The 23978-nt window shown below is 39.0% G+C and overlaps 1 protein-coding gene and 1 long non-coding RNA gene across 20 annotated transcripts in view; one reads left to right on the top strand and one right to left on the bottom strand.

Moving 5' to 3' along the window:
- MYT1L (myelin transcription factor 1 like) overlaps nt 1-23978 on the bottom strand; it is a 394424-nt gene that overhangs the window by 190518 nt on the left and 179928 nt on the right. The window lies entirely within an intron of this gene.
- On the top strand, nt 15215-21397 carry LOC122459235. The gene is made up of 3 exons (XR_006279774.1): nt 15215-15240; nt 17582-17583; nt 20402-21397. It is a non-coding gene; the product is annotated as an uncharacterized LOC122459235 (long non-coding RNA).

The following is a 23978-nucleotide window of genomic DNA, read 5'->3' as shown; positions in this document are numbered from 1 at the left end:
TTTGCAACAGGGGTTTGGCTGAAAAAAGTATCTGTAACTTGCAGCGGAAGCTCCAGAGGAGCCCTATTGGTTGTGGCAAGGAATAAGCTGAATCAATATCTCCCCACCACAGCACACTCGGTTTATTGTTTTCTGCGCTGGCTAGCTGCAGAAGTCCTTTCCACTTCTAGCAGACTTTCCAGCGCCCATCCCTGCATAATCTGGATTGAGTATAAAATTGGTCTGAATCTGGTACACAGCACAAAATTTCAACCATGTTTACAATAACACCACTAGAGTATTTATAGAACTATGGATGAACATAAATATGTTATTTACTTATGTAGATATGATTTTTCTACACTATTTCACTATAGGGGCATAAACTTTCCACTCTGAAGCTAGAGAAATCAGGAGAAGTGTTAATTCTTTTCTTTTTTCTTTAAATAAAATAAATTAAAATAAGGAAATTAAACACAGAACCTCATATTAGCTTGTAGAACAAGTTACCTGTCTTTAGAATTCTAAAATGAAAGATGAGTGCTTTTACCTTCTCAACCGCTCCTTCCTTATCTATAGCTCTGCCTCTCTCCCTGCTCTCTTTATTTTGGATTTTATCTTTGCATTCCATGATATCTATCGACCTATAGAGCTTTTATCACGGTCAGATAGAACAAATTGCTTGGTTCTTTGCACAACACACAATCAGCCTGCAGAACTCATTGCCATGTGATGTTGTGAAGGCCAAAAGTATAACTGGGTTCAAAAAAGAATTAGATAGATTCATGGAAGATAGGTCCATTAGTGGCTATTAGCCAAGATGGTTAGGGATACAATTCCATGCTCTGGGCATCCCTAAACTTCAAACTGCCAGAAACTGGGACAGGATGACAGAGGATTGATCGCTCACCAATTGTTCTGTCCTGTTCATTCCCGCTGAAGCATTGGGCCCTGGCCCTTGTCGGAAGACAAGATACTAGGCTAGATGGACCATTGATCTGATCCAGTATGGCCATTTTTATCTTCTTATGAAATCCCTTAATAGCTAAACATTCATCCTCACTTTATTACTTTTCCAAAATAGATCATTTTTGTACGTTTATAAAATATTTTTAAATGAATTGAAGCAGAAAATCTTATTTTTCCTCCAACAATTGTCTAAGTTTTAATAACACATGGATAAACACCAAATGAGAGTTAAAACAGCCAACACATCAACAAGAAATGTACAAAATATAAACGGAGCCCTTAGAAATGAAAACATTTCACTTTCTGCCTTAACAAACAACAGCATGGTATCTATCCACTGCAGATCAGAGCTGGGTGAATCTGGAGACAGAGGGGGTAGAGGTGTGATGCCTTTTTTCCTTTCCTCTGGTGGCAGCATGTGACATCACTGCTGTCACTGTTTTGGTCCTATGTGTCCCTGCCATTTGTTTTTAGTTCACTAACACACATAATTTATTCATTGCAAGATGCGCCTGTGCAGTTACAGGCCAATGGCTATGTGGAATATCCCTGGGAGAAAAAGCAGCGAACCATGCAGAAGGCATAGACATTTTATGTGGCATCTCAAGCTCTCTCTAAAATACATTTTCAAAAATTCCTTTCACTAGTCAAACAATCTTGAACTTTTAGCACAGTTTTAGTGTAAAAGTCTAGCCGTTTAGAATTGTTTAGTTTTGTTTTTGAAGCATAAACTATTTCATGAAATGGACTTTCAATGAACTTCCTCCCCATTTGGGTTAGAAAACAATTTGCACTTGATAACCATTTGCCCATCCCAGAGTTAAACGTTATGTAAAGGGGCAGATGGCAGCAGAATTTATGAAGTTCCTATAAGTCGGGGAGGTGGTCGGGGGGAGAAGGAAAGAATGGCGGGATCATTAAGAGTACACAGCACTGTGGTCTGAAGATGGAGCAGGCTAAGTAAAGAACAGGGACGGTGTCTGTGACTGTAAATCTGTGGAGTTGGTTGCCTATGGTGCTTCAATGGCAGGTGCAGAACATTACAACTCGTGTGGATCTAGCCATGTTGTAATTTCACATCCCCATTCCTTAAGCCAGTTAATTCAATCAATCCAAGACATTTTATAAATAAACACGTATATAGATAACAGATAACTGAGATACCCTTCTTCAAGGTCCTTTACAGCTCTGCCCTTTGCTACTTATCTGCTCTTATGTCTATTGCATCACCCTTCTCATTCAGTTCAGTTCCACCAGTGATGGCAGCCTAACCTGCCCTTTTGTCCTCTTCTCCCCAAACTTTTTATAATTTCTCCACCCCCCCTTTATCCTCAGAATATTCTTCCTGAACTGTCATGTGAAGCTATTACCTCCTTCATGTCCCTTCTCAAGACCCACTTCTGCTGCAATGCCTACAGGTAGTAACAATATACATGATAGCGAGACTGAGGGGAAACTAGAGAAAGTTAATGTTTATTTATACAATTGTGTAGTACAATCCCAAACAGTGCTTGTCTAAAATGTCTATATACCTTGTATATATTTGATTGTCTCTCTTTCTCTCCTCTCCCACTTTCATATTTTGCTTGTTTTCTAATATTGTAATTTCTTTGGGGAGAGAATTGTCTACATCTGTGGTTGTAAAGCAGAAGGACCCTGGTGAAGAGTGGAGGCTCTAGATGCTACCATAAAATAAGTATTGAATATAATAATAATCATTATTATTAATAATAGTCTAAGATTATAGAGACATCAGGGACTTCTAATATACATTATTCAACACGTTTTGCCTATTATTTTCCTAGTGAAACATCCATGAAAAAATCATGACTTTTTCAAATGTATTTTTTATTCAACATTTATTCAATGAATTTTTTCAATTTTTCGGTCAAAGACTTGCAATTTGAAAGTCAAAATGTGGTTGGTCAAATAAGTCACATGATATTGCTTCTGTTCACTAATTCCACAAATACTGCTTGTACAATCATTTTGCTAGTGTGAATTGACCTTTATGAATGTGTGAAAATGTAAGCATAAAATTAACTTACCACAAGCATTCATGCTAATAAAACATCTGAGGAAGAGGGACTGGAATGGATGGACCAGGTGAAAACAGAAGGGAATGAAATGGATACAGGGGAGGATGGGAGTGGATAGACTAGGACAGGGGTGGCCAGCCTGTGGCTCCAGAGCCACATATGGCTCTTCAGAGGTTAATACGCGGCTCCTTACCTAGGCACGGATTCCGGGGCTGGAGCTATAGATGCTAACTTTCCAGTGTGCTGGGGGTGCTCACTGCTCAACCACCAGCTCTGCCCCCAGCCCTGCCCCCACTCCATACCTTCCCCTGAGCCTGTCATGCCCTCACTCCTCCCCCCCCCCCCATAGCCTCCTTTTACGTAGCCTTTCTTTTACGTAGAGACTGTCCAGTTTGGCCAATGTACATGGCAGAGGGGCATTGCTGGCACATGATGGCATACCCCTCTGCCATGTACATTGGCCAAACTGGACAGTCTCTACGTAAAAGAATGAATGGACATAAATCAGACGTCAAGAATTATAACATTCAAAAACCAGTTGGAGAACACTTCAATCTCTCTGGTCACTCGATCACAGATCTTAGAGTGGCTATACTTCAACAAAAAAGCTTCAAAAACAGACTCCAACGAGAGACTGCTGAATTGGAATTAATTTGCAAACTGGATACAATTAATTTAGGCTTGAATAGAGACTGGGAATGGATGAGTCATTACACAAAGTAAAACTATTTCCCCATGGTATTTCTCCCTCCCACCCCACCCCCCACTGTTCGTCTGATATTCTTGTTAACTGCTGGAATTAGCCTACCTTGCTTGTCACCATGAAAGGTTTTCCTCCTTTCCCCCCCCTGCTGCTGGTGATGGCTTATCTTAAGTGATCACTCTCCTTACAGTGTGTATGATAAACCCATTGTTTCATGTTCTCTGTGTGTGTGTGTATATAAATCTCTCCTCTGTTTTTTCCACCAAATGCATCCGATGAAGTGAGCTATAGCTCACGAAAGCTTATGCTCTAATAAATTTGTTAGTCTCTAAGGTGCCATCGGTACTCCTTTTCTTTTTGCAAATACAGACTAACACGGCTGCTACTCTGAAACCAAGACATTGTCTACTCTCTAAAATGATCAAATGAAAACAACTATTTTCCCTGATAGGACTTGATATGCAAATGTACGTACATTAACTGTAGATTTTGCAAATGTTTTGCAGATACAACTCAGGTATAGCAGAGAAATAAATAGAGGGAGGAAGATGTTACAATTCTATAGGTGGAGATGTAAAAAAGAATTTGTGTCTCCCAGTCTTGAGTAGCTACAGCTGTCCCTTCTAGGGAGCAAAGTAGGGTCAGTTTGGCTAAACCTGGCTGGGGCTGCTCCCTGCATATAGGGCATTCCATGTGACAAATAGTGATGAAAAAAAAACAACAAAATTAAATATAGAGCCTCTGCAAATTATGTGATGTGGAGTGCTGTCATATTCATCATCCCTTGCTTGGTGAGTGCTGCATAACTCACTCCTAACACAGTCATCCTGAACTCATGTTAAAGTCCCATAAGTGAGAACCCTTTCCCACCCCCTTTACATGATGTATAAGAGCCAAAAAGCCCCATATCCACCTGAAAGAGGACTTCCCCAATGTAGGCCTCCCAAGACCCCCTCAGTCTTGGGCAGCACTGGGCCCATAGAGCAGCCCAACTTGTTACATCAGGTGCCTCTCCAACCTCCAGAGAAGCCAAGGATCAGGAGGACACCAAGGTGGCTTGAAGTCACCATATCCACCCTTCTCCTTGGGCTGCAAGTTCTGAGTTTAGAGGCACAGCATAGAATCTCACTCCACATCATTATATAGTCTATACGATGGTGGCCTTTTTAATACAGTTGTTTAACATTAAAATAATATATTTTATCATTTCCTTGGAGAACAATCATTAGAGCTTTTTCAGAGTGGTTTTTTTTATTAGAGACATGATTAATAAAATAATAATACCCAGTTTACTCAGCAGATCTTAATGTGATTTTGCTAGTTACAAAGACATGAACAGAGCTCAGATCTTCTGAGTCCTAGTCCAATGCTCAATCCACTAGGCTACACTCTACTGAAACAAATATTTTAGCTCCCTCATACCACACACACACACACACACACACATATATTGCAGACACATAAACGTACTGAAGAGGTCAATATATTGAATGAAATCACATTGTGAAATCATAACAAATTAATTTTGTATTAAAGTGGAGGGTGTATGTGCTTCTATAAGAATTCCATGGTAACTCACTATAAGCGGATTTATTAATTCCAAATTACAATGGAACTCCCAAATTACAATGGAATTACATACTATTTCCCCATCAGGAAGAAAATAGTTCATATTAATATTACAGTGAATACCAAGAGAGTTCATAATAATTTCCCTCTTGTTTTAAATCAAATACTTTTAGGTAAAATAACATTTTATGGAAAGAAGAAATCTGATTGGGTTGAGACTCAAGATTGCCTCTCTTTGGTTGGTTGACTGGACCTGAGTTGAAAACACACAAAAAGGAATTTAACATTGGCTGACAAGTGATTTCACATGTAAATGAAAAAGTGAGAGGTTAAACAATGATACATCAAAAGTAGGACACCCTGACCTGGGAGGGAGGGGTTTGACCCACCCCACTATTTTGCCATACTGGAACAGATCAATGGTCCATTTAATACAGAATCCTTCCTCCCATTGTGGCTAATACGAATGCTTTAGAGTAAGGGAGTACCTCTATACTTTTCCATAAGTATGCAATATTATATATTAGGAAGATATTTCTACTGATCTCATCTAGTGGTGATTAGATTATGTTCAAAAGATGAGGACTGACATCTCTTGTAATTTTAGCTTAGTGCACCACTGATATGCTTGTTCAAATCTGACTCTTACTAAACTATTTAACTCACTATTATACGTATGAAAACTAATAGACTAATTTGGCCTTTCTCCATATCTACTTCTTTCCCTATCACTACAAATATTTTATCTTAAGTAACAAGATACATAGTTTATAGTAAAATCACATCAATAAATTTCAAGGGAGGAATAAATATGTCTGACACTAATATAGTATCAAACTGTAAACCTCCATCAGTTCCTGTATATTGAAGTGTAGCATATAGTTCTGTTGATGCATTATGTTCAATAGATTTTGGCTCTTTTCAAAAATGCAGCAGAGTTAGGGTTCTAAAAAACTTTTCTTTTATTGGCTTAGAGAAAGTGGAAAGGTGCTGATCCAGACACAGACTTTCTTTCAAAGGACTGGTTAGCAGATGGTTGAAAAAGCAATTCAGATCACAACAAGGACCTGATGTTCTTGCTTTCTTTCTATTTTAGCATGCAAGTCCGGTTATCACTGAACAGAATGACACTTGCAGCAGGTACAACTGACACATGGATATTTGTTGGATCAGCCTCACTAATATGATCTATGCATTTGCTAGAATACTGGAACAAATATGGGCCATGTGTACAGGCAGATTCAGAACCCTACACTCAGTCAATTTGTGTGTGAACATGTGCAAGGAAAAATACCAGAGGGGTTATGTATGTAATACATTGACTTGTACATTCGTATAGATAGGTATAGGTTGTATAGAAGGAGTCATGACTACATAGACTAGGGAAGTATATTACACAGGTACAGAACAAGATGACACAAGAGAGGAATCCTGAAAGACTGGAAGAAGAAAGGATGCATACACTTTAAAAAATAGACTTTGGATTCTATCTTCCTCCCTCTCTCCCCCCAAACTGGGTGGAGGATTATGTGAAAAGTTCACATTAACACCATGAAAAGTATGTGTTAAAATCCCCTATGCACTGATGGGAAAATTGGCCCCATCAATCACAGGTGCAGATATTAAAATTTCTGGTGGGAGTTTCATAACCGATGTATTGCTTCACTTTTCTTGGCCAGACAAAGCAAAAGTGCTAGAGCAGCAGCCACCAGCAGGCGGGTGGTGGTAGTCTCAGAATTGAGAAATGAGCAGCATGAATGTATTGAGGAGAAGGGGGGGGAAGCACCCACTGAAAAAAAGAAATGTAAAAAGTCATCCTAAAACATATATTTAAACTAACAGACAGATGAAATACCCCCTCCCACTCCAGTCATAAGGTCTTTGTATCTATTAATGTTTCAATGGGAGACCTAAAATGAAAAATGATCAGAAATTATTTATTAATGGTGACATTTAAAAAATAACATTTTAATATGATAGTTTAATGTGTATTTAAAACCAGAATATTATAGAGTAATACAGGCATGTTTGTGATTGAAAATGTTTTTATCAATTCCAATTAATTTTATATTTTCACTGTTGTTTCTTTTATCGTTTAGCTTAATTTCATCACATGCTTTTCTGCTGCCTCTGCCTCAGCAACTCATCTGGTCGTCTCTTGAACTCATTGATGTGCCTGGTTTCAATCTGACTGTTTGAGTTATTTATTACCCAACCTTTGTACAGAAGGTCTACTAATTTTTGAATCATACTCTATTAGTTTGATTTTCTTATTAAGTGGAAAGTTTGTTAATATCAGGTTTTATACACCCCCATTATGTCGTCAAAGACTTCAAAGAGGTGTCTGTGAAATCTGTTCTTTCCTAATGATGTTGAGTCAAAGCCATCCCTGGTGTAGCTCGGTTAAAGTGAATAGGGCTACATCAGGAATATATTTTACTCACTAAGCCCAACTTTCTAAATCTATTTTCCCAATTCAGGGCTAAGTTCTTCTTCTTCATTACAGTAGATAGATGCTGCCACTCAAGGGTGAAAGTTACTTAAAAGACTTACTGGTACGCAGGATGGCTGGGCTCCTGGGCAAGGTGGGGGGGCCGTTCTGGGCCCCAGAAAGGGCAGGGCCTCAGGTGGAAGGGGCAGAGCTGGGGCCCGACTCCTCCAACCAGCCCTTCAGCATTGCCTGGCCTGTGCCACCTGGGGCTCTGGTGGCAATTTAAAGGGCCCAGGGCTCCGGCCACTGCTGTGGTAGCAGCAGTGGTGGCTGGGAGCCCTGGGCCCTTTTAAATTGCCGGGCCCCAGGGCAGCATCCCCTTTTGCCCCCCCTGTCAGTGGCCCTGCCATAGCTCAAGGAGAATTATACTACAGAGATATGGATAGAAACGGTGCTTAATTTGTAATGAAAGAGGTGCCGGGGCTCAAGCAATTAGGTGCCGGGGCTCACGCAAGTTTTTATGTTCATAACTGATGCAGCAAGCCCAGAGGCATCAGGGCTATGAACTGCAAAACCTAGAGGTGCCAGGATTCAGCCCCAGCCAACCCCGACACAAATTAAGCTCTGGATAGAAACTATGAATAATCAGCAATACATTGGTCTGATTCAGATTTTTTCCACAAACAGACTTTAATTTTTGCAAATGTATTTATTTGAAATTATTTGATGAATATTTAATGTGAACAAATTTCACCATGTGGACTACTCACAAGCTAAGCTCACTATATTTATTATTTCTGCTATGTAGTTGGTCACCATAATTCCCTGACTGAATGCATGTATAACTCCGTCACAGTAAGTTATATAAAAATATTTTACTAACCATTGTAGGTTTTATCCAACAACTTGGTTTTATCCAACCAAAGGCTCCCATTGATTTCAATGGGCTTTGTATCAGCTCCCAGATGGGAAACAGGATGATGAAATGTAGGATAACCAGGGAAATGATCAAGAACAGAGACTCTCGTTTCTCATGAAAACAGTGTAGCCTAATGAATCAAGCATTGGACTGACATTCAGGAGATCTGGTTTCTATGCCTGGCTCTATCATTGGCTTGCTGGGTGACCAAGTCACTTCATCTATCTGTGCCTCAGTTTCGCTATCTGTAAAATGGGGTAAGGATACTGACCTCCTTTTTAAAGGGCTTAATTCTAGTGAGGGAAAAACACTATGTAAGAGTTAGGAATTATTATATCAAAGAAAAACAGGCACCATTAAAAAGTTTTTGGTCCCCACAGCAGAATGGATGACATAAGCAGTAAGTCATCATTGTTAGCAGAGTATGTTGTCTAGGGTCCTCTACTATTTTCTGACAGGTTCTGCTCCTGTTCCTATTGAAGTCAATGTGAGTTTTGCCATTTACTTTAATGGGTTCAAGATCAGCTCCTTGAAGCAGATAAATATGGGCCAAGACAAATTAAGAATTACTTTTAAGCAAAGAACAAAATGCTCCAAAAATAAATAAAAGTCCCAATACATAATCAGTGGTTTGAGCATTGGCCTGCTAAACCCAGGGTTATGAGTTCAATCCTTGAGGGGGTCATTTAGAAATCTGGGGCAAATATTGGGGATTGGTCCTACTTTGAGCAGGGGGTTGGACTAGATGATCTCCTGAGGTCCCTTCCAACCCTGATATCTATGATTCTATGATTCTGTATACTTAGCAAAAAATACTCTGATGCCTTCCTTAGTGAGGAATATTACAGGACATACTTTCACATTCAACCAAGCTATTCTGCAGAAAGCCTGTTTCTGGAACCATCACACAAGCTCGGTGGGGGAGGTCTTTTAGATGACATCAAAAAGTGGAAAGCTAACACTTCACAATTACAAGGTACTGCATCCATCCCATTTTTCTTTTAAACCTGCCACCCGTTCAAAAACTACTTTATTTTGTAAAAAGATAATCATGCTGGAAGCTTACCTAACACAGTATTAGGGTATCCTTTTCATTCCAGATGAGAAGTACCATTTTTTAGAAAATCTGAAACCTGACTCTTCAGAGTCTTTTTCAACAGATTCTAAAATGCTTACCAGAGTTCAAATGACAAAGTTTTCAGGTATCTTACACTGTATTTCTCTGCAATAGTAAACCATATTAAAGCATACTTTGTTTTTCTTGTAGACAGGAGACTTTAATATAGTGCATGATCTTCCTAATAGGGCTCCATTCAGCAGGAATTCAGGTTGCCTACTGTTCCACCAGCAGGATCTCCTGTGATGTTCACATTTTAGCACCCATGGAATTTTATTATAACCCCTGAGACAAATCTCCTCTAACCCTAACTGCTGAGCTTAGTATTTAGGCTCCTGCTGCCTGTCCTCCATGGAACCTCTATATCTCCTTCCCTAATGATACCCTAGATAGAAGATCATGACCTTTAATGACAGCAGCTACACTTGACTGAGCATGCTCAAGATGAAAACCTCCTTGTGACAAAATACTGTGGAAAGTGTTAGGCGGTAAAAAAGAAAGAATGTTAAAATTTAAAGGTGAAAATGTTAGTTAGGGTGATGGTGGTCTCAACTGGGTCAGGGAAATTCTACTGGCAAGAGAGAGTGATGCAAATATTTTCAGACATGGATGTCTACACTGATGCACCTAGATCTAATATTTCAGCTCAATAAACAGCCTGATTTCAGAGGTGCTGAGTATCCACCAGCTCCCACTGAAGTTAACAGGATTTGTATCTCAGCACATATCACTTATTTAGGTGTATAATGTTAGTAAGAAATATAAAAATCAATGCAATTTTGGGCAGTCAAATACAGACAATCAGTTGGTAACCAATAGCTGCGCTTAAAAATAAATTCAGATTTTAACATGATCATTGAATCCACTGGCATCATTGCAGGAGAGGACTGTCCAGTACGGATTGACCCAAGAAATTAGTCTCTGTGAGCCTTCAAGTCATGTATAAAAAAGCCACATTTAAATAGGTTAGACAAGGAGATGATCTTTTACATCTACAAGATACGAAGTATCCAAAAATAGAACTGTTCACTTAAAAAATAAGGAAAAATGGGGGCCAAGAGGAAAAAACGAACTAAGTGCTTCTGTGAGCTGAGAAGGGCACCTGAAAGAATTGAGAAGAGAGTTAAGTTGATTCTTTGCTGCTATATAGTAACCTAAAAAGAAATCAATGATCAAAACCTGCTAATCTGAAAATGTCACAGCATTTGTTGCAAATTCAGAGAAAAAAAATGACCATAACATCATATTAAAACAATTTGACTTAATGACTTTATTTCAGTATGTTATCCAGTGTTTTGGTAATATTTCTTTCATGTGAATCATAGGAATTTTAATACCAGATCAGATCAATGGTCTTCTATCTACTCTATGAGTGACCACTTCCAGATGGTTCAGAGTGATATGCAATATCACCATAATGAAAGCAACATGCCCAACAGTGAGCTAAAATGATGGAGGTAATGCAGAAACTTGATAGATGTCAGGAAGATTTCCTTTAAGCTTAAGGCAGTCTGTTACTGGCTTATGTGCTGAAGCATGGGAGTTGCTTTCCCTCATATGTTATCATTTTAGTTAGGGTAGCTCATAATGTTTTTATTATTTTAATCCATTTCTGGAATATTAGAGTGCTCTCTGCTGAATTAATATCTGGTGGTAGAGAGTTCCACATGTTAATTATGTATTTATAGAGCATACATTTCCTTTTATCACTTTTGAATTTGGTGCTTTTAATTTAATAGGATAGTCCTAAAATATTTTGCCAATTCTGTTAAACTTTTTGCAGCTGAACAATTTGCGCTATCATTTAGCCCTACTCTTGAAAATGCTTGATGTATGTGCTGAACTTAAAGCCTGTGAGCAGACACAAGTTGTCCTAGTGAAGCCAATGAGGCTATTTGCTATTCAATAGCACTACTTGATTCTTCAGTTAATCACATCCATAAGTGTTTAATATTGGGGCCTAAGTTTGTAAGCTCTTTAAGTTGTGGACTCCTCATGTGTACTTGCACTGTGATGTGAACAGGCTGGTCACTGCCTCATGGCCTGGGGTCACTCTGCACCAGCCCTGCCTCAGTTTCCCCAATGACAAGGACTGTCTCAATCAAGCTACCAAACAACTCTTCTCTGGTTCAGCAACACCTCTCTTTGGGGATGGATTTATTAAAGTAACAAAATCATTCCAAAAATAAGGTTCATGAATCTTCCTCAAGTCTGCAGCCATTCCCTGCTGAGACTGGCCTCTACTGAAGTCTGTTACTCCAGCTTCAATCTGGTTGTCTCTCTCTTCCTGAACATCCCCTCTCTGCAGCTTCCTGTTTCTCTTTACAAGGGAACCCCCTCATCCTTACCCATCTGGTTCTACTAATTAAATCCCACATCCTGTCCAGGGTGTGGGAGGCAAGGCTAATTTGACTGGATTGGTCGGCTCCAGGCCCCCAGCCCTTAAAGGGGCAGGTCATCCCATTACACATGACATATGTACATATGTCTGCACTAGTACAATGAGGTCCCAATCCTGATTTTGGCTTTTGGATGCTACTGCAGTATAAACAACATGCCAGAAAAATCATCCGCATTGTATAATGTATTTATGTTGAGAAATTCATCACATTTTCACAAAATAAAAAGCAGTTTCTCCTGTAACTTAAGGCAAATAGACTATCTACAAAAACATTTCTGTGGAAATAAGGTTTTTCTCTCTTCCCACTCCTTTTTGACTCCCATTTTCCTAAACCTAGAAGTCTGCATATATCAGTTACTTACATTTTCTTTCACAGCTACTACCCTTTTCTTGGGACAGCTCATCTACTCATTTCATGCACCACTTTCTTAGGAATATGAGTTGCTTAGCACCGTCATATGGTTCACTTACCTTAAGAACATGCACAATACAGTCTAAGGTGATCTCCATTAAGAACACTTATAAACACAGAACAAAAATATCTTCATATTTTATTAACTTCATAACAATTGATCGAATAATCTGAGTTTGCATACAAAACTGTAAGACACTAATGGCACTCCCTCTGGCAGAAATCTTGGTCCTGAATTTTAACTGGGCCTCAACTGGCTTCCCAAACTGTGAGTGCAATTTGACTCCCGCAATGATCGATGGCTTCAAAATTACACATACCATTATTTACACCTTAAACTGCACACACAAGCCTAACTATCCCATTTATAGTTCTAGCCCTCCTACTTTCAGAAAAGTGCTTAAGCATGTGCTTAAGTCCCATTTAAGCATGTGGTTAACTTTACATATGTTCTTAAGTCCCATTTAAGCACATTTTCCTGATTCACAGCCTTAGTTAGGCTTCCAAATGACTTCCACTTGCAGGCATAAATAATTCAACCTGAAATAACGGAGGCTGGTTTTGAAATTTTGGTTTATTTGTATATATTTTCAGTGCAACATGCATAAAGCTCTCATTAATGCAATAGTTGAACAAGGAGCTCCTTGGGCACTGTGCTAAGAAATTAACTAAGTGATGAAAATTGCATTCAGCAATGACCACTAAGCTCAATAATAAAATACATTTACAGCTGTATGGCCCAAACCCCATCCATTCTTATGCGGGTATATTTACTCCTGCTTATGGAGACCCTCTTACTTAATTGATCCTGTGGGAAGTCAGGCCAGCACAGAAAGAGTTGTGGAGTGACAGCTGAGTTCCACAAAGCTGTGTAAGAGACCCTCTCCCCCCAGAATAAAAGTTTCCATGGATACTGCCCCTCTCTCCAATTCCAAATTATGTTTTTCTTCCATGAGCTTTTTCTAAATTGCTTTATTTATTCACTTTTCTTAAGTTAGCTTTTGTGAAAGCTGCCACATTGACAGCCCTGCAGAATGAAGCTCTCAGCTAATCAGAGATTAGATACAAGCACAAATAGTGTCATTTAATGGGCCTTAAGCAGAGGAGCAATCTGTAAAAGTGAGAAAGTAGCTCAGTTACCATTCAGTTCTACACCCCTGGTTCCAGTTGAGGTCATTTGTCCTCTCAGCACTGGGACTGAAATCACCACCTCATTTAAGAGGAGCCACTGGACAGCTAGTAGGTTGTAACAATTTCCACACCTAGAAAGCTGATTGGATTCAAACCAGATTCCAGGAGATGAAAAGCTCTATCTCATAACCAGTCACCTGAACCATCTCCAGTTCCTTTATTAAATTCATTTATAAATGCTTAATTTATAAATCCTCACTCTTCCAGAATAGCCTAAATAAAGTGTCTTGGACTAAGATGGAAAATAAATGTGAATCTACTGTTTCTCTAGCTATGTATTCACTAGCGCTATCACACTGTTATCTAGAAATCTATTTGGAAAAACTTAAGTTTTATAGCTGTCTGAAAAGATTAAAATACTTTCTGAACAAAACATTTGATGAAGTAATAGCCTTTCAAAATCTAGAGTAACTTGTTTGAAAAGAGGCTGCTTGCCAGTGTGAATTTGAGCCATTGTACAAACAATGCAACTCCTTTCCAATTATAATGTTAAAATGATCATAATAGCACTATTATATACCCTTTAATGGTAATTTCTTTTCCCAACTTTTAAGGTTTCAAATTTGGTTTTGTTGCATACTAGAGTGAAACCAAGACCTGTCAAACATTTTTGCATAATGGAATTCTGCAACTTTTCCACTCAGGTCTTTTCAGAAATGACCAGAGAGCCCTAAATCTCAAAAATCTTAGTGTCAAAAACTTCATTGAAATCAAAACTTCTCTTCAAAATGTTTCACCTTTGACAAAATAGCATATTTAATTAAAAATACATTTAATCAAAAATGTTCCAACTTGCTCTAGTTCGAGTGAACGCACTGCACATAACTGAATTTAAAAAGTCTCAGAAAGCCTGCAGCCTTGTCTTTTGTTTTAGTTAGAGATTCTATATTTGTCTATACCTATCGACATACATATATGTATGGACTATATTATGGTATTATATGGCAAAAAGAGTTTATAAGCTGGAGATGGCCTGAACAAATATTTCCTAATTAATGACAGGTTTCAGAGTAGCAGCCGTGTTAGTCTGTATTCGCAAAAAGAAAAGGAGTACCCGTGGCACCTTAGAGACTAACAAATTTATTAGAGCATAAGCTTTCGTGAGCTACAGCTCACTTCATCGGATGCATTTGGTGGAAAAAGCAGAGGAGAGATTTATATACACACACACACACACACACACACAGAGAACATGAAACAATGGGTTTATCATACACACTGTAAGGAGAGTGATCACTTAAGATAAGCCATCACCAGCAGCAGGGGGGGGAAAAGAGGAAAACCTTTCATGGTGACAAGCAAGGTAGGCTAATTCCAGCAGTTAACAAGAACATCAGAGGAACAGTGGGGGGTGGGGTGGGAGGGAGAAATACCATGGGGAAATAGTTTTACTTTGTGTAATGACTCATCCATTCCCAGTCTCTATTCAAGCCTAAATTAATTGTATCCAGTTTGCAAATTAATTCCAATTCAGCAGTCTCTCGTTGGAGTCTGTTTTTGAAGCTTTTTTGTTGAAGTATAGCCACTCTTAGGTCTGTGATCGAGTGACCAGAGAGATTGAAGTGTTCTCCAACTGGTTTTTGAATGTTATAATTCTTGACGTCTGATTTATGTCCATTCATTCTTTTACGTAGAGACTGTCCAGTTTGGCCAATGTACATGGCAGAGGGGCATTGCTGGCACATGATGGCATATATCACATTGGTAGATGCGCAGGTGAACGAGCTTCTGATAGTGTGGCTGATGTGATTAGGCCCTATGATGGTGTCTCCTGAATAGATATGTGGACAGAGTTGGCAACGGGCTTTGTTGCAAGGATAGGTTCCTGGGTTACTGGTTCTGTTGTGTGGTGTGTGGTTGCTGGTGAGTATTTGCTTCAGATTGGGGGGCTGTCTGTAAGCAAGGACTGGTCTGTCTCCCAAGATCTGTGAGAGTGATGGGTCGTCCTTCAGGATAGGTTGTAGATCCTTGATGATGCATTGGAGAGGTTTTAGTTGGGGGCTGAAGGTGATGGCTAGTGGCGTTCTGTTGTTTTCTTTGTTGGGCCTGTCCTGTAGTAGGTGACTTCTGGGTACTCTTCTGGCTCTGTCAATCTTAGGCTTGAATAGAGACTGGGAATGGATGAGTCATTACACAAAGTAAAACTATTTCCCCATGGTATTTCTCCCTCCCACCCCACCCCCCACTGTTCCTCTGATATTCTTGTTAACTGCTGGAATTAGCCTACCTTGCTTGTCACCATGAAAGGTTTTCCTCCTTTCCCCCCCCTGCTGCTGGTGATGGCTTATCTTAAGTGATCACTCTCCTTACAGTGTGTATGATAAACCCATTGTTTCATGTTCTCTGTGTGTGTGTATATAAATCTCTCCTCTGTTTTTTCCACCAAATGCATCCGATGAAGTGAGCTGTAGCTCACGAAAGCTTATGCTCTAATAAATTTGTTAGTCTCTAAGGTGCCACAAGTACTCCTTTTCTTTTTGCGAATACAGACTAACACGGCTGCTACTCTGAAACCTCACATAATTAGTGTAAGCAATGATTACTAGGTATTCTGGATAAAGACAGCACAGAATAGGAGGTTCTCTCTGCTATGTGCTAGAGCTATTACCTGTCCAGCTTCACTGCATCCCAACTGTTACTGAATTCCATCAAGCCAGGTGGGCATCCAAGCTTTCCATCGTCTTGCAAGCAATCACATCTTTGCAATGGTCCAAGTGGTAAAATGTACTCTTCACGAGCAGACCATATAAAAGTAAGCCAACAGATCCTCCAATGAGCCAGGATTTAGCAACAGGCTTGAAAGATCCTTTGTGTACCCAATGCAAAACATCTGGGACAATCCTAGACTGAGGGTAAACAGTGACACAAGGGTGTGCCCATCCCCCACAAAGCCATCTAGTAATTGCCACTTGCTGCCTCTAATCCAAATACCATCAAACACTCAAAATAGACTCAACCCTACTGTATTCCATTAAGCTTTTTATTTTATATGTTTGTATTTAAAAATACCACTGCCTCCTTTTGATGAAGGATATTCATATGTTTAAGGAAGATAGCTTGAGAGGGTATCCAAGACAGAATTATACACATCAATACCTTGGATCACTCCCACATGTAAGAAGTGGTGATTCTACTTTCATTGTTTGTATTTATTTAGGAATATTTTATTTGTACATATACACACATCTGTAGTTATATATTTCATTCACATATATTTACACAGCTTTTATTAATTCTGGATGGATTATATATAGCATAATTTATGATATTGCATACGTTTTAAATATATTCTATACAATTAATAAATTTATATATAGCTATAGTACATACATCTGTATATGTACAAAAACAGTCTACTTATCAATTTTAGGAACAATTTATACACAACTGTAGCATCAAAATAGGAACATAGCAATTGCCATTCTGATCAGACTAAATCCATTTAGTCCAGCATCCACTATCCAGCACTGACCATTATTAGGGCTCCATGTCTGTCACAGAGGTCACATGAAGTGACAGATTCTGTGACTGCCGTGATTTCTGCCCAGGATTCCCCCTCCCTGAGTCGACCAGAGTGGGGGCAGGCCCCCGGGGACACCCTTTCCCTGCCTCAGCCGGAGTGGCAAGGCCCCTGGGGTTCCTCCCCCACAGCAAGCTCCCCCAAGATTCAATCATGAGTATTTTTTGTAAAAGTCATGGATAAGTCATGGGCCGTGATTTTTTGGTTTCTTTGCCTGTGACCTGTCCAAGACTTTTAGTTTGTTATCCATATAAATGTCTGATATCTCTGAACTTTGCTAATTTATTTGTTTATATGAAATCCAGTGACAATGAGTTTCACAAATTATGAGTTGTGTGCAGAAGTATTTAGTTTTGTCAGTTTTAAATTTTCCACCTTTCTAATTCATTCACAGAACTCAAGACCAGATGGCATAATTGTGATCGTCTACTTTGATGTCTTGCGGAGCACAGGCCATAAAATTTCCTCAAAATAATTCCTAGAGCATATCTTTTAGAAAAACAATCTGATCTTTATTTAAAAATTGTCAGTGATGGAGAGAATCCACTATCACCCTTGGTAAAGTATTCCAATGTTTTTTATTCTCATTGTTAAAAATGTATGCCTTATTTCCTGTCTGAATTTGTCTAGCTTCAAATTCCAGCGATTGCATCATGTTATAACTCTCTCTGCTAGACTGAAGAGCTCATTATTAAATATTTGCTCCCCTTGTAGACCGTAATCAAGCTCCTTGACTTTATCGTTGTAAGCAATGTTTTCTAATAATTTAAACAGGGCTCTTCTCTGAATGCTCCTTAATTTATCAACATCCATTTTGAACTGTCGACACCAGAACTGGACACAGTATTCTAGCAGTGTCACATCGGTGCCACAATACGTAGTCAACCTGGAACTTATTAACAAGGGATGTTGTGAATACCAAAAGTATAATGGAGTTCAACATAGAATCAGATAAGTTCATAGAGGGTAGGTCCATCAATAGATGTTAGCCAAAATGGTCAGGGCTGCAATCCCATGCTCTGGGTGTCCCTAAATCTATGGCTGCTAGAAGCTGGGACTGGAGCATTTGGCACCAGCCAATGTTATATGTTGGGCGAGATGGACCATTGATCTAACCCAAAATACTGAGCTAAAATAAACTTTCTGCTCCTACTTAAGATTCTGCTGTTTATGCATCTAAGGATTGCATTAGCCCTTTTGGCCATAGCATCACCCTGGGAGCTCATGTTCAGCTGATTATCCACCATGACCCCCAGATCTTGTTGACAGTCACTGCTTCCCAGGATAGAGTCCCCCATCCTGGAAGTGTGGCCTATATTCTTTGTTCCTAGATGCATACATTTAGCCACATTAAAATGCACATTGTTTGCTTGCACCCACTTAACCAAACAATCCAGATTGTTCTGAATCAGTGACCTGTCCTCTTCATTATTTACTACTCCCCCATTTTTTGCATCAACTGTAAACTTGATCAGTGATAATTTAATGTTTTTTTCCAGCTTTTTGATAAAAATGTTAAATAGTCAAGAACCAATCCATGTGCAACCCACTGGAAACACAACTGCTTGATGATGATTTTCTGTTTACAGTTGCATTGTGAGACCTATATCATTCTAGTTTTTTAATTTAAATGTCATGTGGTACCAAGTCAAATGCCTTGCAGAAGTCTGAGTATATAACTTCAACACTATTACCTTTATCAACCAAATTCATAATCTCATAAAAAATACCAGTTTGACAGGATCTGTTTGCCATCAGTCTATGTTGGATGGCATTATTTATATTACCCTCCTTTAATTCTTTATTAATCAAGTCCTGTATCAGCTGGTCCATTATCTTGCCAGGATTGATGTCAGACGGACAGGCCTGTAATTACCCATGTCATTCCATTTACTCTTTTTAAAAATCAGCACAACTTTAGCTTTCTTTCAGGCTTTTGGAACTTTCCCAGTGTTCCAAGAATTATTAAAAATTAATATTAGTGGTCCATCTACCTCCTTGGCCAGCTCTTGAAAAAATCTGAATGCTGATTTAAATTGTCTAGCTTTTAGTAGTTGTTGTTTAACATCCTCTTGAGATACTAGTAGAATGGACTGAGTGTTGATATTATCTGATTACATAATCTGCTTTTTTACAGAAACAGAAGAGAAATATTTATTAAATACTTCTGCCTTTTCAGCATTATTATCAATAATTCTTCATTTCCATCCTGTAACGGACCAATACCATTGCTAGAATTCCTTTTGTTCCTAACATATTGAAAAAATTCCTGCTTTCTGCCCTTAATTCTGCTATCCATAGATTTCTAGATGACCTCTTGAGGTCCCTTCCAACCCTGATATTCTATGATTTTATGATTCTCTGGTTCTTCTGTGCCCCTTTTTTCCATTATCAATTTTCTACAATTCCTAGCTTCTGTTTATATTCATTACTATCAACTTTCCATTTCTTCTATGTGTTATATATTATATTTTATAGCTGCCTTCACTTCCCCTCTAAACCAAAAAAACCCTACCCTTTTTAACCAGTAGAACCTTTTCCCTCTGTTGTGGGATTGTGATTTTGGGGGCATTTATTAAAGTGTTCTTAAAAAATTTCCAGTTATCTTTTACATTAATTGAATATCCCCTTCTTCTTGTGTTATGAGACAGGGAAAACAGATGCTCCTAGTGTACTTCTCTACATCATTTATTATTTTGTGTAGTCTTATTATGTCCTCTCTTATTCATCTCTTTTCTAAAATAAACAATCCTAATTTTCTCAAGTATCAGAGGGGTAGCTGTGTTAGTCTGTATCCACAAAAACAATGAGGAGTCCAACAGCACCGTAAAGACTAACAGATTTATTTGGGCATAAGTTTTCATGGGTAAAACCCCCACTTCTTCAGATGCATGGAGTGAAAATTACAGATACAGGCATAAATATATATTGGCACATGAAGAGAAGGGAGTTACCTTACTAGTGGAGAATCGATGTTGAAGGCCAATTCAGTCAGGCTGGATGTAGTCCACTCCAAATAATTGATGAGGAGGGAAAATTGCTTTTGTAGTGAGCCAGCCACTCCCAATCCCTATTCAAGCCCAAATTGAGGGTGTTAAGTTTGCAAATGAATTGTTGCTCTGCAATTTCTCTTTGAAGTCTGTTTTTAAAGGTTTTTTTTTTTTTGTAAAGAATCTCTCTTTTATACAGGAAAGTGTTTCCATGCTCTTAATCGTTCTGATTGATGTTTTCTGAACCCCCTCTTATTCCACAAAATCATTATTGAGGTGGGGTGGTGAGTATTGAACATAGTATTCCACATCGTGACTGTACTATTATTCTGAATATATTGGTATTATACAATTTACCATATGATTCTCCACCACTTTTCTTATGCATCCTAACATCTTGGGTTTTTGACCAGTTGCACATTGTGCAGAAGTCTTTATTGAGCTTTTCCTCAGGGATACCCAGATTCCTATTCTGAGTTGATACAATTGTTTTAGAAACCTGTAATGTGTATGAGCGGTACACTTTTTTTTAACATAACTTTGCATTTAATTTAATTTGCCATCATGTGACCCATTCACCTAGATTGGTTAAGTTCCTCATAGTCTTCTTCGGACTTGATTAACCTAAATAATCTTTTGTCATCTTCAAATGTCACTATGTTGTTGTTAATCCTCCCCACTTTCCAGATTATTTATAAATATATTAAACACTGTTTATTGGCTTCACTAGGATTAGATTTCCAAATTGTGAAGCATCTCTCATTTGCTCAAATAACCTCTTAAACTTTGCTTATTGGTCATATTTGTTTACTTCTTGCCTTTCTAAATCCTATTTTGTTCAGTAGCACACATTCCTTCTCGAAATCTATTGTTTCCTCTAACTAACATTCATGCTACATCTAAAACTTTTACTTCTTTTAATTTTAAGTCCTTTCTGACTAATCATCTGACTTTATTGATATCTTCCTTTCTCAAGTTTAGTGTCATTATGTCAGTTTTTGATACCCTACCTGCTCTTTGGATGTTGAACCTAATTACACTGTTGTCACTATTACTGAGAGGCTCAGCTACTTTGTACATTTTCCTGAAGAGGAAATATGTGGAAACCAAAAGTTTGTCTCAGAAGTTTGTCCAATAAAAGATATTACCTTTCCCACCTTTCTCTCTAAGATATATCAAGAATTTGTGGCTCTACACTATCCAACCCCACTTTATCCAGACAAGACATCAGAAATGAAGAAGATGTCTGAGTGAAATCTGAGTACAGATCTAGGTTTCCCAATGCAACCTTCTAGAAAGCAGAAGCAGTGGGGTGGGCAAACCCCCATAGTATACTTATGTAGTAGTAGGAGGACGAAGGTGACACAACCAGAGATGGAAGAAACTTGTGGGTAATTACCCTTCCCCAGACCCAGGCTGTATTTGGGTTGTAGGAATTAGTCCATATGGGCATGAACAGGGTCCTATGAATAATCCAACTTTGAGGATACAAATAGCTGTGTAATTACCTATTTTCAAGATGCCACGTAATCTCCTAAAATGAAAGGGAAGGGAGTTCTGCTTTCCCTAAAACCTTAGCTTTCCACATCAGCAACCTAGCCCTCCTGTGCAGCTTTTGAGCTGTGCAGCAGAGGAAAGTGGGTGTCTTGTAGAGCTACTGATTTGCATAGTTTTGGAGCTCCCATCTAGCAGCAGTTCCCATACCAGCTACTTCCTCCTCCAAGCTTCCACTCTGGTTCTTGCAATGTCCCTACTGATTGTGCTCTCTCTCTCTCTTTTTGTCCCAAGGCTCAGCTGCTATCAGTTAACAATGCCACATAAGTCCCAGTTTGTTTAATAATTTCATGCAGCTCTGCTACATAAATTTGGGGGCTGTGCTGCATAATTTAGGTCTAATCTATTGCATTATGCACCGGGTTTGACAGAGACTTCAGTGCTCGCAAAAATGTGAGGTAGAAATGATAAGTAGGGTGTTAGGATAAAGATATTCAGGCCTGTCTGTAAAGGCCTGTACTCTAAGAATTTAGGTATATTCTTATCACTTAGCTAGTTATAGAGGTATAAAAGGAAGAATCAAAATCATTGTCTGCTGGTGTAAGGTCCTTCTCTCACTGTGACAGTCTGAGGCCCTGTTCTTAGGCTAAAGCCTTTGCTAAGCAGCAGAGGCAGCCATAAGCTGTGAAACGACCAGTCACTTCTTCACATCCAAACTAGACACATTGAAATCAAGTGCTATTGGGCTGTTAGGAATACAGTCCTGTCCTGATAATGCCTATCACCTCCAGAGAAAGGGAAGTGCCTAGAAGATGTAAAAGGAAACTTAATTTGATAGCATCCTGTCTGGCAAGAACTCACTTATCAATAGCTGGGATGTGAAATCCTTATTTCTTTGTTGTTCTATCACTGTAGTCCCCATTTCCCTATTGTTTGTCTGTATAATCTCTGTCTGGGTCTGTGATTGTTTCTGTCTGCTGTATAATTAATTTTGCTGGGTGTAAACTAATTAAGGTGGTGGGATATAATTGCTTAAATAATCATGTTACAATATATTAGGATTGGTTAGTTAAATTTCAGTAAAATGATTGGTTAAGGTATAGCTAAGCAGAACTCAGGTTTTACTGTATAGTCTACAATCAATCAGGAAGGGGGGGGAAATGGGAACAGGGAATGGGGGTGGGGAATTGGAATCATGTTTTGCTAAGGGGGTGAATGGGAACAGGGACACAGGTAAGGCTCAGTGGTGTCAGAGCTGGGAAGGGGGACACTAAGGAAGGAAACTAGAATCATGCTTGCTGGAAGTTCACCCCAATAAACATTGAATTGTTTGCACCTTTGGACTTTGGGTATTGTTGCTCTCTGTTCATGCGAGAAGGACCAGGGAAGTAAGCGGATAAAGGAATAAGCCCCCTAACACAGGGCATACAACTTTTGGAGCCCACAGTATCCAATGTGGTCCAGCAGCAAACTAGAGTCAATAGTGTCAAAAGAAAAAGGATTTTGCACTAATTGTCTGGTTTAGAAATACTGCAGCAAATGTATCTCTGGTATAAGTCATTTTAGTTACACGAGGGATAAATCTGTCTCTTTTGTGTCATCAGCAGTTAGCATTCTCTGTTCATAGATATATAGATGTCATGTATTATAGTTCAAAGAGCTAGTAGAGCTAAGGTGAAGGCTGAAGTTCAGGAAGTTAGCCAGTAGAGTGCACCCAGTCAATGTTCTCTCTAATTTTTTAACAAGCTCAGCAACTGGCAATTCCAGATGAGCACACTCATTTTGGTACTTAGTATTAAAAAAAGGTGCTCTTAAAATTTCACACATTTAAAATATATCATCAACTTTTGTTCAGATATATGAAAAGACAGACACTCTCCTTTCAGTTCTACCCACCCACCTCTGCAGTCTGCCCCAGATTTCCTCTCCTACCTTCCAGGAGTTGATATTGGCATCCCCTGCCATCTCCTATTATTTCAATCAGTTGTTCCAAAAACCATGATTCCTACCACTGCCTGAGAAGAGCTGCTGCTTCTGGCAGGGAAGGGTTTCTCAATCTCTCTCTTGCTCATTTTGTTTTCTCTCTCTCCATGTCTTTTCCTCTCATCTCTTTCTGTATCGCCTCCTGCTGTCCTCTTCCATTTTATGTTGCCTCTTTACTCTCTTCCTCCTGATATCGGTCTTCTACTTCTTCCTTTGCTCTTAAATTTCCCCTCCTTTTTCACCCATTAAGCTTACCTCTCC

Source organism: Dermochelys coriacea, chromosome 3, assembly GCF_009764565.3.
Source record: "Dermochelys coriacea isolate rDerCor1 chromosome 3, rDerCor1.pri.v4, whole genome shotgun sequence".
Taxonomy (NCBI): domain Eukaryota; kingdom Metazoa; phylum Chordata; order Testudines; family Dermochelyidae; genus Dermochelys; species Dermochelys coriacea.
This window is presented reverse-complemented; position numbering and strand designations above follow the sequence as displayed.